This window comes from Elgaria multicarinata, chromosome 2 (assembly GCF_023053635.1).
Source record: "Elgaria multicarinata webbii isolate HBS135686 ecotype San Diego chromosome 2, rElgMul1.1.pri, whole genome shotgun sequence".
NCBI lineage: Eukaryota > Metazoa > Chordata > Lepidosauria > Squamata > Anguidae > Elgaria > Elgaria multicarinata.
The window spans coordinates 82,112,767-82,132,903 of NC_086172.1; the positions used below are offsets into that span (position 1 = coordinate 82,112,767).

Below are 20,137 nucleotides of genomic sequence, written 5' to 3' on the forward strand. Positions count from 1 at the left end.
TGCTGAACTAAATGGACCCTCAGTCTGTTCCAGCATGGCGCTTCTTATGTTCTTATGTTTGGATGGCTTCTCTACACATTTGGGTTTATGTTTCTCGCATATCGAAAGGATAGGCTTTGACTATTGCCTACCTTAATTATATGAAAAGGCTGTCAAGATTAATACCCAAATTAATGAACACACAACTGGATATATTATATTGCCATCACACCACTGCTCACTAATCCCCAAGGAGCAGATCACCTAGTTAAGATATAGCATCATACTGGGAACTGGTGCTCATTTTATTAACTATGACTCCTTAGGAATGTTAATAAATTAGTGGTTATGCATTCTATAAACATGTCAGATTTCTACCTGTAATTATATACATCAGTCATTTTAAATACTTTGCATGTAGTTGACATTTCTTGCATTGTCACTTGATTCCCCCCACCCCATGCTCTTTGTGCATAGGTAGATACTATTTGTATAGGCCCCCAAAGGGCATACTTTAGAGAGATTCCTTTTCTATATTTCATATGTATGTTTGTGATGGTTTGTTTTTAGTCAGTCGACATTTTCTTAAAGGTGAGGGAGGATCAAATGGGAGTTGGAAGAAGACTCCTACTGAGGAAAGAAGTGCTGTGTTATCAGTTAGGGAGAAAATTATTCACCTTTGCCTAAAATTCTCTTTCATTATTAAGTTCATTTTTCCTTCCATTGCAGTGTTTTTGGATTAGGTTTTTTGCCCTCTATAATCTGTCTCCTTGCCCCTGTTTCCAAAGATGAGAAGAAAAGGGGATTTAAGATTTTTCTAGCATTCTAGCAATAAGCTCTTAGCCTGATTATAGCAAGCTGCAGAAATTGGCACAATAAAGATTACCAGAAGGCCTGTAAAATGATTTTATTCTGCATTTGGGGATGGAGTTAGTGGGAATTGGCATGCTCATCTTTAGTTATGTGTGAAAAGTGATGACACCTTTGGATTTGAAGCCATGAATTTGAACCGCGTTCCTACTGATTATGTTCCTATTTCCATGTACTGTGCACTGTTTATTTTTGAGCCAGGCTTTGCTGTCCTACTTTACAAGGTAATTAAATGTAGTATGATGGACTATGCTGGTTTACAAGTAAGTAGAGCAGCATTTTTGTTATGTTCAGATTGGATTTGTTCTACAAATCCTAACACCGCAAGGCATTTTTTTCTGCAGTAATGTATGTTGCAAATTTGATATGTATATGTTCTGAACAACAGGGCTTGGAAGTTGGGAATTTTTAATATTGAAGCGACTGCTTGTTTACTATGAAAGTACACTACTGTGTATAAGTCAAAAGAAACTATGGATTTGCTCTGAGGAACGTACACAAGAGACCAAATCTCAGTTACTAATCCCTGACTATTCTACAGCCTATTAAGACTACTGTATACTGTAGATTTATGTTTCAGCTCTTTTTCTAAAGGTTGGTTTTAAGAGGTGCAAGAGCTGTTCTTCAAGTTCATGTAGTGGAATGTTGTTTTGTGAGACTCTTAGGAGACATTTTAAGTCACACATTTTGGAATAGCTAATATTTTAAAATATTAATTTATTTCATGCAGTAATAAATGGACACTTGCACACATTTGGAGCTTAAGCTCAATTATAAATAATAAAATACAATGTCTGCAGTGTCACACAGTTGACCTAACTCAGACTGTGGATATTTCCCCCCAGTGATATGATTAGATAGAAGAATGCTTTTCTTTACCCTAACCCAAAGGCTTTTTAGGTTTGCTGGGTCAGACTGTGGTCTGTATAAATGGGGAATCAGATCTGCAGACTTCCACAGCATGTTGTCTCTGAAACATGGATAAAGCAATCCTGTCCAGCATGCAGTATTCTTATGGGTGTCTATGACCTAGATAATCATGTTTTGTTGCTTTCCTTCTTGTAAAAGAGGGAAGGGAGAAAGAACTAGGCAGGCATTCTTGGCTAGAGAGGGTGGGTGGAGGGAGGAGAAAGAATCATGTGGGCGGCTTCAAGAAATATTCATTCTTCTGAAGGATGGTTGTTTGGTAGCTTACTGTGTAGTGGTGCTTGGGAAGAATATAACCACAGGATAGTGAACGGACAGTTTCTGCAAAACTTACTATCTGTTTTCTGGAGAGTTGTGCATATCCTGAAGTCTGTTCACTGTGGACACTGGAGGTATTCACATGCAAATAAACAGCAATATACATTTAGGTAGGGACAAGTGAGTGTGAACTTTCTTGTGGGTAGGTGGTGATGGCACTTGGCATCTTATTATTTTATTTTATATTTTGTTTTAACTTGTTAGCAATGTGGAGACGGTGTGTATTATATCTGTATGGGCATTTCTGAATATATATATTTTTTAATCTTGCTTTGCACACTGGTACACTTCTCAAGTGTGGGTGAATGGACAGGTGTGAATCCTTTTATATACTTGCACTAGGGTGAAGGGCTACTGTTGAAGGCACAAAAGCTCTGTCTTCCTTTGTATCTGTTTTACTCTAATTTTTGCAGATGTGCTTATGGATGTCCATCCTGTTTTATATTGTCCTTGTAGCTCCTTGTGTAGATTACACAGTGTGTGTGTGCATGTGTGTGCGCGTAAGGATTCTTCATGCACTAAGCTTTAAAGCATTTTGCTGTTGTTAGAACGGCAAGTCATGTATTTTGTCTGACCTTTATTCTCTGAAACATGTAACACTCACATGGTGATGAATTAGCCTGACCAAAGATGCTAGTTAGTGCAATAATCTTTAGAGTCAAAGTAACAGTCAAGGTAAAAGGCAGTAGCAGAAGTAACCCAATCCATCATTATCTTGTAGAAAAGACATGTGGCCTCCATATTTCAGAACTTGTAGGCACATGTTAACAAGTGATTTATATCTCGGATGATTTGATACTGTTCTGTTGTTGAAACTGGCAGAAGTTGGAGCAGTCTTAGAAAAAAAAGGTGCAGGTAGTCTTAAGGCATAAAGATCAGCTAATGATAAACCAACCATTCTCAGTCCCAAATGATGATGGGTCAGGATCTAACATGACCCTACTGTCATTTGTGTGTGCTGTGGATGGCAGTAGTATAGGAGGCTGGATTAGGAGATGGGTATGATAGATGGGCCCTGAGCACAGATAAAAATAAATTTGTTAAGAATTTGAGAATTACTATTATAAAGGGTGCTTCTGATAGTGGCACAACACATTCCACAGCCGCAAGGCTGTATTCTGAAAGGATTGTAATAATTTCCTTTTTATTGTTAGATGTTTACCCATTTGGTACATTGACTGTTGGTGTTGTTTGTTTGTTTATTTATTTATTTATTTATTTATTGCATTTATATCCCACCGTTTTTCCTCCAATGAACCCAAGGTGGCATTCATAAGCTTCCTGTTCTCCATTTTATCCCCACAACAAAAAACCTATGAGGTAGGTTGTGTTGAGAGTCTGTGACTGGCCCGAAGTCAACCAGTGAGCTTCTACGGCTGAGTGGGGGTTAGAACCCACAGGTAGACGTTTCTTAAAAACTACCCAATCAGAGCAGGACATTGAAGCTAGACTACTCTTGGCTTTCATTAGTAGCTTTTTCTCTCCCCCCCTTTTTTTTGTTATTATCCTTTATACCCATTGCTTAAGGATAAGAAAAAGTCAAGAATAGATATTACAAATCCATTAGTAGGTTACTAATAATGTGGCCTTGCTTGACTACTTTTTGACTTGTTAGCTACCTCTACATGTTTTAAATATTTAAGGAAAGAACAAAAATAATGCTCTGCCAGCCAGAATGCTGTGACTGAACAAGGGCTACATATACATTACTTTCAGAACCATTGAAATAATAGAGGTTGGGCTTTGTCTTTGAACAGAAAACTCACGTGTTGAAATCCACATTACACTGTTGTTCTGTATTTACAATACAGATCAGATCCCTGTTGTGTTAAGCTATAAATAAATAAATAAATAAATAAAGCTCTGAACAAATTTATAACAATGCTAATCCCTGTCATGTCACAGTGTCCATCATTTTCCAAATGAAGTAATCTCTGACTTGGTCATGGCAGCCTCTTTCTGAAAGAGGTAAGTTAGTGTATTTGTACACCAAACTGCAGCTGCAATGTTGCCCCTTTCAGACCTTTTATTATCAGGACACTTGCACCATTATGCTTCCACTTAAAAAAAAAAAAACCCAGAAAGAAACTTGCATTCTAAAACAAAGAGCTATTCTGAAGCAATTTAATGCTTGAGTTGAACAAAAGACAGGAAACTGTAACCCTCTTGCTCTGCTTCATTGCTTAAAAACAGAGATTTTGAATCATCGGGGTACTGGGCAGTGTTCACTGCTTGGGCAATAAAGCAGTTTGGAATGCAAGGGGAAGGGCACAATCTTCTAAAGCAGTTCACAAAAATATGTAGTACATGATGTGTATATCCTATAGTCATGAGATGGGAAATCTTTACAAATTCAGCTTGGCATAAGAGGAGAAGCCTTTACTTTCTGAATAGAGTAAATGAGATCTTGCTTAAATAAGGCATGGGTATCCACAGTTTCCCCCCCCCCCCCAACAGGAGAGGGGGAGTCTATATATAAATAAATACAAAATATGCAAATAGACATTTAAGCAATAGCCTTCTTCCACTGTTTGAAATAATCAGTTGCATCATGATATAGAATGGGGGGCATTCACAATATTTAGGAAAAAACACAACATCTGTTTTCTCTGTTGTGGCACCCCAACTGTGGAATGCCCTCCCCTTGGAGGCCCGATTGGCGCCAACATTGATTTCATTCCAACACCAAGTAAAAACAAGTATTTTTAACAAAGCCTTTGATGGTTAAACTCACTGGCACATTGTTTTAACTGTTTTAACTGCTTTTACTGCTTTTAAATTATATATTGTTTTAACTTGGATCATGGTTTAATTTGTTTTTAACTGTGCATATTTATTGTTTTATACTGTATGTTTTTATCTGTACGCCGCTCTGAGATCTTAATGATATAGGGCGGGATATAAATGTCTTAAATAAATAAATAAACACCTGTGAGCAGAAGCTAAGATAACTAGCTGGTTGGCTATTATGAAATAGAAACTGTCTGTGGTCTTATCTACATACACACATCTGACATTCACACCCAGTGCTGCCTCAGCCTGCGTCTATCCACTCTAGCTCAGTATCTCAACTCTTATTTATTTATTGTCATTACATTTCTGTATCTCCAATAGCTGAAGCTCTCTGGGTGGTTCACAACAATTAAAACCATAAAATACAACATAAGGTACAATTTAAAAGTTGAAAACTACAGTATAAAATAAAAGTCAAAACCAAAATAAAACCTAGCAGCAATGCAAACATTTAAAATATAGTAACAGATTTAAAATAATAGAAACTAAAAGACTAAAATGTTTGGGAAGATAAGAAGGTCTGGTGCCAGAAAGAGAACAACATAGGCATCAGGCAAGCCTCTCTGGGAAGCTCATTCCACAACCGGGGTGCCACAACAGAAAAGGCCCTCTTCTTAATACACACCCATCCACATTGGAATACTTTACTGCTCCTGTGTGGGGCCACTGCATGAATCCAGGCACTGTGCTTGGCAAATGTGTTTCAGATAGCTGTAGAGTTCAGTTCAGCATTTAAGTTTGTGTGAAAAAAAGACATTTCTCAAAGTTGGTCGGGGTGGTGGTGAATTTCTTAAAATGGGGAAATGTTGGAGGTTGGCTAAAAGCCTTTTTTGTATTCTTTTGTAGTGAGGAGTGAGGCTTTCTACAGAGCACCTGTCTTTCCCTGATAGGTTTTCTGGGGGCTGGGGTAGAAGCCTATGGCCCTTTCTACACCTAAGGATTATCCTAGGAAAATGGAGGGATCATCCCTGCCTGCTCCCGGGATCCCCTGTGTGTCATTTGCATGCACAGGGATGATCCTGGGACGATCCCTTGAAAAAAGGCAGGTGTAGAAACGGCCTATGAGAGATCATCAGTGCTCACTATCAGGCTAATGTGATGAGGCTTTCGCAGCACCTAGGACATGTGGCAGGGAAGGAATGGTGCCCTGTGTTGTCACTCACTGAAAAGGGTGAGTTGGAAAGAAGACCATGACCACCGAGTATTACACTAAGGTAAGCCAACCATCAGTCACCCCATGAAATTCTGTTTATTGGTGGAGGGGGAATGTTCAGGAACCTGTGGAAAATTTTGGCCTAGCACTAGTTTGCTGCTCCAGCCTCTGCCTGCTCCTCTGTCTTGTTCCAAGATGGTATAGTGGGGCCTGGTGACTGGTACACGGGGGATGCCAAGTCACAGGCAAGCATTTTGCACTCCCACTCATTGCTGCCTCGGTTTGTCAGTAAATAAATAAATAAATAAATAGGGATTTATTTATTGGTATTTTTTAATCTTCCCTGTGACCAGTGACTTGCTTGGAATGCTGGAAGTTTAAGACTTGCCTCCTCCACATGTCCACATTCACCTCTGTCCTAATCAGCTTTGAGCAGAAAAAAAAAGTCTTTCACTCATCGTAAGCCCCTGCCCCTACACTTATGGTGTTTTTCAGTGAACTTAGCTAGGGGCATCTTCACATTTTATATGATGTTCATGCAAATTGCCAACAAAACCACAGAGAAAGTATGACATTCCTTTAAAATGCAGGCATTAAGGCTTGTTACACAAAGACCCCTGAACCTATTTGGTGTTTGGCAAGTTTCATCCCCCCAGAAGGGGCTATTATGCCCGCGAATATCATCAACATCTATTTTAAAAAAAGTTACACTTTTTTTTGGTTTTCCCATTATGGTTAATAAACAATATCTGGGGCTTTGGAAATAATCTAGTGGAGGTGCCTCCCTGCAGACGCCCATTAACTCAATATTAACACAGGCTTGAGCTTTATACCATTGGTAAATGCTTTAGCTAGTAGAGAGGTGCTACTCTTCTTGTTGATGGGTATCCACCCTGTCTTGTTTGAAAACCAGAAGGGCTGGGCATTCTTTAGGAGTGATATTGTGATTTCAAGTTTGTCCTCTTAACAGATCTGAAATCTTAGAAATGTTCTGTATTTAATGTTGATTTCTGAGGAAGCACTATTGTTTCCTCATCAGTCTGCAGGTGGGGGCTCACTTGACTAAATGCTCCTCTAAAATAGAAACACCGTACTTTGTACATAGAAAACTAGTATGTTGGGGAGATGGCTAGGCTGGAATTATTTCCTGTGGAAATAATTTTCCACAGGAAATTTCTCTGTGGAGGTCATTTTTTGCATGGATGAGAATTCAGTAGAAGAGTCCTACTTGCAATCTGAAGAGATACAGCCTAGGCACAGGTTTTCGGCCTAGTTCTCATTGAGGTTCAATTAAGTATGCTTTAAAAGACCAATTGAAATGAATGGGATTAAAGCCCTTAATTGTGTTATGTAAAGCTCTATCTGTGTCAGTGGGATATAAAATAGGAAACTATTACATTGAGTCAGACTGCTGGTCCATAGAGTCCAGACACTGACTAGTAGTGGCTCTCCAGGATTTCAGGGGGGATACTTTCCTAGCCCTGTCTGGTGATGCTGGGAATTGAACATGAGATCTTTTGCATTTAAATTGTAGATCTTGATGAAAAGTAGACAAAGCAAAATTTGATAGAGGGTAGAAATCCTGCTGAAAAGGCTTCACCTGTGACCAAGACATTGTTCCATTTTAGATTTGCATGACCAAATTTTATTGCTGAGTTCGGATGACATGCTAATCAATGGTTGTTTCCCATTCTGTTCCTACCCCCACCCCCTGCCCCAGTTGATTTCCATGTTGGCCGAACTCAGCCTATATGTCTACCAGGGCATAAAGTAAGACAGAAAAAGTAGCTGAAGGTTTTGTTTCCAGTTAAGCCAGACTCATGCCATTTGAAAAGAAGTGGAATGGAATGGTTTTAGAACCACCTGTAAAGAATGGCATCCCACCCCACTATCCTAGTTGGAGGACTGATGAATCTTAAATTCCTTTTAACACCTGAAATCAGAGGACAGCATACATCATTATTACTTTTATTTATTTCTTAAATGAAATTTAGATTAGTAGCTAAGGTAGGTAGATTTAGAAAATGTTTGGAGACATCTTTGCAGTGTACATGTATGTTTACCCCCATATGAGCATTAGCAACTTTAGCGGGGTGGGGCAATTTAAACTTGGAAAATTGCAAAGGCAGAATGAGTTAATTCCCAGTGCCGTGGGACACCCCCCCCCCATTCCTCCTCCAGCTGTTTTACTTTTCTGGGGGGGAAAACCCACAGGAGATCACATCACCTATCTCCCAATATCTAGTCTGGTGTTGCCCTCACTTCAGGCAATTTAGAGACACTTCATCATTCTTTCCGTACTAGGGAGATCAAAAGGAAAAATGGTATGTAGCTTCCTTCATCCTAAATATATTTTAAAAAATCTACTAAGGTCTGAAAGTTTCCAGAGACCTATAGAGTGATCTGCTTGTAGCTACAACATGCTAGCTACTCTCATTAGTTGTGATGTGCATTTTGATCTCTGGTCAGAGTACATCATTAAGGTCTGAACATCGTTTGAAAGTGTTTTAAAGGATCATGGTCCCTTTTTCTTGAGACAGAAGCCTTCTATTGAAAATAATACCTGATAAAACATCCTTGCCTTTTTTTTTTTTTTTACTGAAAGCAATTCTTACCACATGCAAAAAGCCTGATTAAAAGCAAATAATGACAGTGAACAGTCTCCCCATACCTCTCATTAAGGTTGTTCCCTTGATAGAGGCTCTGTGCCTTTGCCAGATGCATTAAAGGTAGAAATTCAGCAGATGCTATTTTCCCTATCACTGCCTCTCCAGTTTGGGAAAAGTTTATCTTGTTTAATTGCTGTTGAGCATGTTGAAGAAACCAAAGCCTTGCAAGAAGAAGAAGAAAATATATAGGAACCCTAGGAGGAAGTGTATTAAATCAGGTTTGTTAGGAGACTAAAAGGGCTCCTATAACTCTCATGAGGGAGAATTTGATTACTGCAGCAGTGCAGTGGAAGACGCCACACCTGGCATCATTGTATTTACCTCTGTACTCTCAGGGTCTGACCTGATAATCCTAGATGGAAAAGATGGGAGAGAAATGGTCAATAGTCCGCACTTATAGCAGAACAATTTCTGAGCAGTGGTTGTTTGCTACATTTAATTTGGTCTCCACTAGATGTAGGATGGAATTTAACACACTATTTTCAGACATGGTGGCGGTGTGTGTGTGTGTGAGAGAGAGAGAGAGACGAAGGGGTGGGGGGAGACAGAGGGTGGTGACTAAGGGACAGACAGAAATGCAGGAACTCACTCTATCAATGCGGTTTCAAAAACGTAGAACCTGGCTGGTAGCAGAAATCAATGCATTAACACACAAGTGAAGTCTCAAGACATGAAAGGTGTGTGTGTTCATGTATTCCTTGCATGCTGATATAGATTTTGTTTTCCCATCAATTATTATTAGTTCTCCCTTTCAACTCCTCCCTCATTCTTTTAGTAGCACCCCTTGCTGTATTGTCCTCTGTCTTGAAGTTTACTTAGGTTAGCTTCTTCAAACAAAAGGAAATGAACAGCCCACCAGCTACTGTTCTTCAGGGACTATGTTATATTGGGAGCCCAGGCTGTGAATGATAAAAAGTGTCACCCCGAGAAGGTATGACATGGATCACTAAGCTAGTGGGCCACTCTGAATCTACTGGAATTCAAAAGCCCTATCACAGAAAGGTTGTCTAATATATTGGTGAAAGTGATAGTGTGACACTCTTTTGGATTTTGGAATTATGGAAAAAAGGGTTAGTATTTTATCAGCATGGTAATATGCTTTGAAGCTTGGTCTTTAATTAAAGTAATGGGAAAAGGGGTGTTTTCTGTGAATGGGGTGGTAAGTAAGAATTCCTGATCTAGTCTCCTGATTGCTTGAGGAATTCGCTGTAAGGGCTTAAGTATCACACAGTGAACAGTGAAGTTCAGGAGTTTATTCTGCTCCTGTTTTACGGATTTCATTTGCTCCATTTGGATGGTCTACTGGTGGAAAAACACACAGCTCTTTATTCTACTGAACAATTTTAATTGTTTCCTTCTTCCACACCAGCCCAGACTGCTTATATTATCTGCAAGCCAAAATGTAACTTTCTTGATGGAATACATTTTCTCAAAAACATTCATTTTTAGTTTTTTCTTAATGTTTCCTGTTAGTACAACTACAAATAGTAAATTATGCACTTTAACTTCTGTACAGTAAAGAGGAATGTAGAAGTTTACCCATCAGAGATCAGAATACATGACTAAAAATTGATAAGGGGTGTGTGTGTGTGTGTGTGTGTGTGTGTGTGTGTGTAGGAGAGAGTGGAAGAGATTTTTTTTCTAATTACATCTGTGCTCATCCCCACATACATGTCTACCCGTGCTACAGCACTGACTCAACCGAGCTGTAGGCATATTTCTCCAGAATCAGAGGGGCTTTTATGGAATTTCAAGACAGGAAATTAGGCAACATATAAATTAGCTGGATCCTTGTTGTGGTGGTAGGAGAACTCAGGTGACCAAAACTGAATAAACAGAGCAGTATTTCAATTTAACCTTTAATCTGTTAATTGAATCAAGTAATGAAGGAAGAGGATGAAAAATAAGGTGAAAAATATAACAGGTTTTACATAATTCAGTAGTGCATTCTCCTCTTAAGTAATTTTGTGAATGAATGCTTAGAGAAGCTTAGCTTCTATGCCCTCAGTCCTTTGTTTCCTCTTTTCTGTCCCCACCTTGGGTTTTGGAGGCACCCCTAAGGGGCTGAGAAGATTGGTATTTACTTTAGTCTTGGGGGGCAGAAATCCCATTATTTGAAAGTAGATGTGCTAGAGGTTGTTCCTCTGTTCTCCCCAGAAACCATTGTAAAATAGGAGTTATAACTATGTGGTGCAAATCCTGATAGAAAGTACCATGTAGCAAAATGTACCATGCTGTTTCTACTTCTCTTGACCCACCTGTTCCTAATATGGTTTCCTTCTAAACCTTCCGTCCAATAAGGTGGAAGGTAGTACATTGTATCTTACCAGGGTAAAAGATTTCCCGAATTTAGGAATGTGCAACTCAGACAGATAATTGTCTCTAATCAGAATGGTCTGAGGTCCAACTTAAATGAGTTTAGAGCTCCACATCCCAGATACATTGTTGAATTAGCATTTTGGCTTTTGGATAACCCACAGCTATTTGGGTGTAAAGCCCAAATTTTGGAGTTTCTCATAAAGCATCATTTTTCAGTTTCTCTGACATGCATCAGTTAATTTCATTGGAGCAAGGCCCACTGGGAAGAAAAACTGCTTTACCCAATAGTGGATCTTGAGAATCCATGCATGGGCCTCCAAGGAGGTTTGCCCCGTCCAAGCACTCAAAGCACTGTGTAGAGGAACTTAGTGGGCCTGTTCAGACAACACGCTAAGCCATGGTTAGGCCACTAACCGTTTTGCAGCAAATGGTTAGTGAGTGTGTTTAAACCATGGTTTTGTAGCCACCATGGTTAGGAATGGTTCACACGACATGCTGTTTAGCTCAATGTTTAGCTCAATCTGCTTAACCACTGTAGCTTAGGCCGTTGCTAGATGAGGACTTAGCCTGGTGCGAGGCCCGGGCTCCCTGCTGTGCGTGCAGACGACGCACAGGGTTAAATCCTCCCTTGACCCGGGATAACTGGATCCGCTTGTGGTCCAGTTTTTCCGCAGAAGGTCTAGCTACTTCCATGGCTTTTCCCGACTGCTCGCTTACTCGCAAGTAGCCGGGAGAAGCCGCGCACTGGGCACAGCACTCCATAGGAGTGCTGTGCCCATCGGGCTGGGGGGGGGGAAATCACGGGGGGGGGAGATGGGGGCTGGGGGGAAAAGAGCGGACCTGGCAAGAGAGATGGGGGGGAAGAGCGGAGCCAGGGTGGGGAGATCACAGATTGGGGGGCACGGAGGGGGCATCGGACATGGCGGGTGAGTGATCGGGCGGGCATGGCGAGTGGGCTGGCGAGCGGGCAGGGGGGCATCAGACATGGCAGATGGGGGGGAAGAAGAATGGGGCCAGGGCAAGGAGATCAGGGATGGGCGAGCGAGCGGGGGCCAGGGCAAGGAGATCGGGGACAGGCGAGCGAGTGGGGGGCGGACATGGCAAGCGGGGGGAGGACGGGCGTGCGAGCAGGCAAGGGGGCATCAGACATTGAGGGGGGGAATCAAGGGCAGGGGGAGTGGGGAACCCTTTATTTTTTTTAAAAAAAAGCCCTACCTTTTCATTGGTGCGCTTCTGCGCACATGGCCCCTTTAATTTTTTAAAAAGTGGCCGAGGCAACGGGGCTTTCCCTTACCCCGTCACATGTTAAGTCTAGTTAGGGGCGACGGCCCGTGCTAGCTGCAGCACAGCCTCGCCCCTACTCCCCATCAGATTATCAGGTAGGTCTAGCAAGGCCCTGAGTGTGTCGTCTGAACAGGGTCAGTATGATTTCAAATTGGGCAATGCTTTTATGTACACAGAGACGGGATCCATATAGCATTTGGGAGATAACCTTAGCCTAGAATACTTGAATGGCTGAGGGAAGATACTGTCCTCCTTTTTTATAGAAGACATGCAGGTATGCCTTATCAATTGTATTTTTAATTTGTGTGCACCATGAACCGGAAAAATATCCAACTATCTGAAAAATGTGACCTGTTCAATAGGATGATTGTTAATCTTCCACTTATACTTTATTTTCCTACTCGAGAAGACCATAACTTTAGACTTAGCATAGTTGATGGTCAGTAGTTAATTTTTGCAATAACAGTTTAAAGCTCTTAAAAAAAAACATTTTAGACCTATACTCATTCACAATAATAGCATCGCATCATCTGTGTAGAGGAGTATAGGCAGAGGTTTATTTGCTAATTTGGGGTTGGGTAGGAACCAGGGTGGATTTGATTTAAATCAATTTGATTTAAATCACGATTTAAATCACTACTCAGAAAGACTCGATTTAATCATGTGACTCCCCCCCAAAAAAGTGCAGTCTTCCTTGCTATATAATTCGGAGTTACCAAAGACTCATTCTTGATGATATAGTCTTAATATTTACAACCAGATGTAGGTTTCGTTTTTAGAATAACAACTTTTCAGATTAGTTTTAATCTTAGCTTCTTGTGCAGATCTATTCCACTCACAACAATCTATTCATTTATTTTTTTTGAAATTTAGCACTTAAGAAGTAAGGGGTTCATTCTGTGTACATAGATTTGCAAAGGAACAATGAGATTGTTATTATTATTATTATTATTTATTTATTTGTTTATTTATCTGCAGACACAAATTCACAGTTTTGAGAACTGTAAAACCAAGCATCTGTGATAATCTAGATAGAAAAATTGCCCAATAATCTTACAGAAACCTTTGGAAAAGCATGACATTGTGAATGGATTAATGGAATTCATTTACCAAAAAATTTAAACATTGCATGAATATACAGCCTCATGCTACATAATTAAAAACTAATCCTTATTTCATGATGAATAACCTTTGGACTATAATGTATCTTAAGTAGAAAACTATCTTTAGATAGATTTTTCCTCAAAAAGCATTTTATTAAAAAAATCTGATTTAAATAAAAAACTGAGTTTTTTTATTTTATTTTTAAAAAATCATTGATTTTTATCCACTCTGATAGGAACATACCATCGCCAAATTATTAACTAGTGAGTTGATGTAGAAGTTGAATAATGTGGGCGCCAGTATGCAGCCTTGGTTTGCTCCATTGAAGGTCAGAATCCAACCTGTTAGGTGTCCCTTCCTGTTACATCTAACCCGTGAGCTTGGTATCAAGGTATAAACTGCATATCAGAGCTAGAAGGCATCTATCAATGTTGTTGCTTTGAGTTTTTATTATCGCAAGCCCCCAATCCTCTGGAATACACCCTGAGTGGACGACATATATAAATAGGGCTGGCAGAACAGGCACCCACCAGTCATGTGCACACAACTGCCCCCCCCCCCCAAATTAGGTAACTTACTGTTAATTAAGGGCTGCTTCACACATCACTGAGTTCCTGCATAAAAGGCATTTCCATGTAGGAACAAAATCTCTGTGTGCATTGTAACATGGCGATTCTATTCCCCGGTTGTGGGGTGGTTGTTGTTGTTGTTGTTGTTGTTGTTGTTGTTTGCTTTATGTACAAATGATGGGAAGCTGTCTCTTGGCATGTGATAATGGCTATTTGTATAGATAGGTCCACAAATCCAGGGAAGATAGTAACATCTATCAAATGGTCAGATGTTACTTCTGTTGTCAAGGTTGTCCTGATTTGTTTTAAGGTATACTCAACTCCTCAGTAAAACTAGGGCTAGTTACGATTGGGTTCTGGATGTGGGTATAATAGGGAAAAGGACTAGAATGGAATTGGGTCACTTTTACTTTAAGAAAATTGTTTACACATGGACCAGTTGTAATACTCAGGTGTGACTAAAAGAAAGGGGCCCTCCAGGCCTACACTAGTATTTGTGGCTTAAAGCAGTTGCATTTGCCAGGACCATAGAGGAGAAATGTATACAACCCTGATTTCTAGTTCCCATTTGATGACAGTTTGGCGATGTGTCTACAATTTCCTTAAAACATTTTCATTCTTGTGCTGGTTGTGGAGTTAGCACATTTTCCAGATTACACTGAACCACAGATTGAGAGTATGAGGTATTACATGCATCATGCTGGCTATATGTCAGCAGCAGCAGGTTGAATTTACTTCAGGATCTAAGTTTAAAATGTGCATACCTAAGGTCACTATGTGTCCCAAGAATAGGTACTGGCACTATTACCCTAATTGCTTTGTTCTGAACCTGTTGTACCATGTAGTATGTACTTTTTCTTGTCATGGTCAGATGGGTTTATTTATTTATTACATTTATATACCTCCCCATAGCCAAAGCTCTCTGGGCAGTTTACAAAAGTTAAAAACAGTAAACATTAAAAAGTATAAAAATTTAAAAAACTGTGAGAAACATAAAAACAACAGCATCCATTTAAAAACAACAGTTCTGGGGGCCGTTAAAAAACAAACTTAGTGTTGTTAAATGCTGTTAAATGCCTGGGAGAAGAGAAAAGTCTTGACCTGGCGCCCAAAAGATAACAGTGTTGGCGCCAGGCGATCCTCATCGGGGAGATCATTTCATGGTCGGGGGGCCACCACCGAAAAGGCCCTTGTTGCCATCCTCCGTGCTTCCCTTGGAGTAGGCACTCGGAGGAGGACCTTAGATGTTGAGCGCAGTGTACGGGTAGGTTCGTGTCGGGAGAGGCGTTCCATCAGGTATTGCGGTCCCAAGCCATGTAGGGCTTTATAGGTCAAAACCAGCACCTTGAATTGGGCTCGGAAACATATAGGCAGCCAATGCAAGCAGGCCAGAATTGGTGTTATATGCTCAAACCTCCCTGTTCCAGCTATCAATCTGGCTGCTGCATTTTGCACAAGATGCAGCTTCCAAACCATCTTCAAAGGCTGCCCCATGTAGAGGGCATTGCAGTAATCTAATTTGGAGGTTACCAGAATACGGACGACTGAAGCTAGGTTATCCCTGTCCAGATAGGGGCATAGCTGGGCCACCAACCAAAGCTGGTATAAGGCACTCTGTGACACCGAGGCCACCTGACCCTCAAGTGACAGAGATGGTTCTAGGAGAACCCCCAAGCTACGAACCTGCTCCTTCAGGGAGAGTGCAACCCCATCCAGAACCAGTTGAACACCCCCATCTGATCAGAAGAACCACCCACCAGCAGCATCTCAGTCTTGTCTGGATTGAGTTTCAGTTTATTAGCCCTCATCCAGTCCATTGTCGCAGTCAGGCACCGGTTCAGCACATCCACAGCCTCACCTGATGAAGATGAAAAGGAGAAGTAGAGCTGCGTGTTATCAGCGTACTGGTGACAACACACTCCAAAACTCTGGATGACCACACCCAACGGTTTCATGTACGTGTTAAACAGCATGGGGAGCAAAATGACCCCTGCGGAACCCCATACTGGAGAATCCAGAGGGCCGAGCAATGTTCCCCAAGCACCACCTTCTGTAGCCGACCTGCCAAGTAGGAGCGGAACCACTGCAATGCAGTGCCTCCCACTCCCAACTCAGCCAGACGTTCCAGAAGGATACCATGGTCAATAGGATCGAAAGCCGCTGAGAGATTAAGGAGAATTAACAGAGTCACACTCCCCCTGTCTTTCTCCCAACATAGGTCATCATACAGGGTGACCAAGGCTGTTTAAGATTATTGCTTGAAGGACCATGGTAATCTATGACAGCAGTTTATTTGCATTACTTAAATCATAAGAAATTACTGGCTGAGTATAAGCTCATAATGATATGTGATCAGTTTTGAAAACAGAAATATACAATGGAAACCACATCTCCTTATTTCATGTGGAAATTCTGTGAAATTGCATTCTTTGAATGTTTATCTGATGATGATAGAAAACACAGGGGCTAGTTCATTAGCTTTATGGAATGAGTGGTGATTCTAAGTGGCTTGGCCCTCTACAGCACCAGTTATCTCAGCTACAGTGCAGTCCTATGGGTTGTGCTCTTCTTGAATGGAAATCTCCAAACTCAGGCCTTAGCTAGACGTAAGGTTTATCCTGAGGTCATCCCTGCCTGCTCCCGGGATATCCTGTGTGTCATTTACATGAACAGGGATGACCCCGGGATGATCCCGGGATAAACCTTAGGTCTAGCTAAGGCCCAGAGCCTTCTGAGCTTCCAGTGCCCTGCCAGCCTGCTGCCAGTAGGGTAGGAAGAACCACAGACATGATTTTTGCCTCTCTATCCTCCTATTGTTTCTTTTTCCTCTAGATGGGCCTCTGAGCCTGTCTAGAGGAGGTGTGCTGGTGGAGTGAGGTCTGGAGAGGCCATAGTAACCTGGCCTTTCCTCTCCTCTCCCCGTCCACCAGAATGTCCCCTTTCAGACCTCTGTGAGCTCTTCTGAGGCGCTGCAGTTTTTTCTGTGGTGGTTGAGAGGGGACAGGGGAGAGATTGCATTTTGGAGTCCACCTTTAGAAGTCATAGCAGTATCTACAGCTTTGGAGGGAGGACTTGGAAAAATCATGGTCCCTGGGATGCTTCCAAGGGACCAAGGGATTGCTCTCCCCATGTGGTTTCTTTCCATGCTGGCCCTGCCAGTTTGTATGGAGGGTGATTGCTACTATAAGAAATAACCACATCATCTTCAGTCTTTGTTTCTAAAAGGGAAAAACTGATTTGTAGTCACAGTTTGTTGATTTGTTGCTGAAAAAGAAGTATAGGTTTGGGTGATAACAGTGACCCTTTGCAATCCTGCAAACCAGCCCACTGTATGATCACTGAGAATGTTCTGGTGGCCTCCTTCTGCTCTTCCAATTAGGTTCCGCAAGGTCAAGGATTAACTTTTGTAAAATGCATTCGTTTGAGAGCTGATCAAAACGTTACCTGGGAAAGGGAATGTTTCTTTTAACTGAGGAACCCTTTTGATATTTTACTGCAGTTTGGGATTACATGATAGCAATTCTATCTCCCCTTTCATTTCATGCTGGTAACAATTTATTATGCAACTTTCGATTGTTCTTTGAGTAGCATTTCATGGGTTTTTTATTGTGAATATAAACAAAACAGAACAGAAAATACATTGTGAAAATGAGGGGGGGACACATATATTACATATATAAGATTATTGTCACTTTCCATCATATGTACTGTTCATTTTTTTAAAAAAGTGGAGAGAGTTATACAAAAGTTTCAAGAAAAGCAGACCAGATATCCGTATATTTATCCACTTGCAAGTTGCGTCTGTATAACACCCATTCAAAAGTTGATAATGTTATTAGGTCCTCCATCTATTGCATTATGGAAGGTGTAGGCTTGTCCTTCCAATATGATAGTATAAGTCTTTGAGCTGTAATAAGGGCTCTGGAGATCCATCTGTTGTGACCATGTGTTAACTTCCAAGAAGCCAGTAGGTAATTTAGGAGGACATGCACATTGTTCCATATTATAGGTTGTTTCAGTACAAAGTTCATTCTTATTATAACCTCCTCTCAAAAAGGGGTAACTATTGGGCAGTGCCAAAACATATGAGTTAAAGAAGCATTAGATGCATTACATCTCCAAAAATTGTGCCAGTTAGACAAACGCTTATTGAAAAGGCATTGTGAAGTCCAATTGACCCGAAATAAAAGTTTTTGCTGAGTAAGACGTAACCTGAGATCCATAGAAGCTTCAGATACAGATGTTAAAGCAACCATCCATTGGTTAGGCAAGATACGGCACTCCAATTCTCTATTCCAATCTAGGGCGTTACTAGACGTTACCTTCCGCAGTCACGTCGAGGCTTCCAGATGACGTTCACGAGGATCCGCCGTTATCCTGCGGTGAAGCCTCTTTCTCCCGACTTTAAAAAAGTGAGTTTTAGGGCGCCTTTTCCTGCCGTCCCGCGGTAATTTGGAGTACGTGTGGGAGGATGTGAGGTCACTGCGGTCCGCACTGGGCAGGAAAAGGCGTGCTAAGGGGGAGTGGTCAGCGGCTTCGGTCAAGCCGCCTCCGCCATTTGCGCGCAGTCCGCCAGCTGGGGCAGCGCGGCGGAGCGTCTTTTTTTTTTTATTCCCCCAGTGACAGTTTGCGCAGGAACGGAGGACCGGAAAAGTGGCTGGTGACTCCTTGCGGTGGGCAGCTACCGTGGCCGCATAATGGCGGTGCTGTACGCTGCCTGTTAGTGTGGGTACCAGGCTGGCAGAGGGCAGAGCTGTTTGTGGGCTGCTGCCATGGCTACGGCCAGATGTGGGTTGGCTCCTTGGGATGGGGCACAGGGCACAGAGGCGGTCATCGCCGCCGACACCTCAGAGGCATGATGGGAGATGTAGGCACAGAGTGGCCATGCAGACGATTGACCTCGGGTCATATGACACCCGCCACGACCCCCATCAGGAAGTGAGCGCATCAATGTTGACCCTCAACAGCACCAGCAGCACTTCAGCTGGCACTGGCACTGCCGCCGCTGCCGCCGCCAGGGCCGGCGGCGGCATCGCTGACGGCTGCGCAAGTTTGCGGTCTTTCGGACGTGCGCAAACCGTGCAGCGAGCGAAAAAAAAAGCCGCGGCAATCAGGCCGGTGTGGCTGCGCAACCGTGCTCGCGGCGGCAGCAGCACAACCGGCGCAAACTTCCGCCACAAATCGAAGGCAGGTGTGGATCATGAGGCGTCACGGCTGAACGGGAAAAGCCGCTTTCACCGCTCCTCAACGACGGAACACCCGGTAGGTCTAGCAACGCCCCTAGTCTTAAACTATGGGTATCATATTTACTTACTGCAATTAAATACACACACACACACACACACACACACACACACATATATATATATATATATATATATATATGGATCGACGTGTCAGTTCAACTATTATAACAGTGCTGGAGGCTCTGAAGCTGTAAAAGCAGCTAGATGAAACCTAGGTTCCAGCAGGTGTTGCAATTGTAAGTATTGCCACTGAGCTGTAGCACGTAAATTATATTTAACACACAAGTCTGAAAAGGACAAAAACTCATCGTCTGAGCCTATTAATTGATCCAAAGTAGAAATCATCTTATCCATCCATGTCCTCCACAGAAATGGTTTCCTTCCGATTCTTAAATCTGGGTTTCCCCATATAGTGATGTTAACATTACAAAAAGACTGTATAGAAGCAAACCAACTTCTAATTGAGTTAGTTTGAAATTGGCTGTGAGAACCTTTTCATCTGGGAAGACAAATCAGTTGCTGTAGAACATTGAACTCCTGGTATAGTGAAGAATTGCTACACTGGAATACCCAAGCTGCTGCCAAATATAAATTGTATAAAAGGACAAATTGATTTTGCAAAGTGTTAGTAGGGGCAAGGCTTGTTTCCAGGTTGCTTGAAGATGACTTAAATAATGGTCACTCTACCAATGCCCATTTCCATTGGCTTAGTTACTGAAATGTCATTTTTCTGCTATTTTGCCATTATTCTAAGAATCTTCTTCAAAGCAGAATACTTGTTCTCAAAACAGGGAGAAGAGTTAAGGAGTATTTATTTTAGTCTCACTTTTTAGGTGGATTCACACTTTCCTTCCCTCTCTATGTTATTTCACTTGATTTTTTAGGTTTATGGAATCGTATACACAG

General features: G+C 41.6%; 1 protein-coding gene across 4 annotated transcripts in view; it reads left to right on the forward strand.

The window, feature by feature from the left end:
- The window catches only part of DAGLA (diacylglycerol lipase alpha), a 101,229-nt gene that overhangs the window by 16,479 nt on the left and 64,613 nt on the right, over positions 1 to 20,137 (forward strand). Inside the window, exon 1 of one of the 4 annotated variants that reach the window (XM_063117014.1) lies at positions 9,358 to 9,386. The exons of the other annotated variants lie outside the window; for them this stretch is intronic. The gene's annotated coding sequence lies outside the window, so the exon portion shown is untranslated. Of the gene's footprint in view, positions 1 to 9,357; positions 9,387 to 20,137 lie in introns of those variants that run through there. 4 annotated transcript variants of the gene reach the window in all.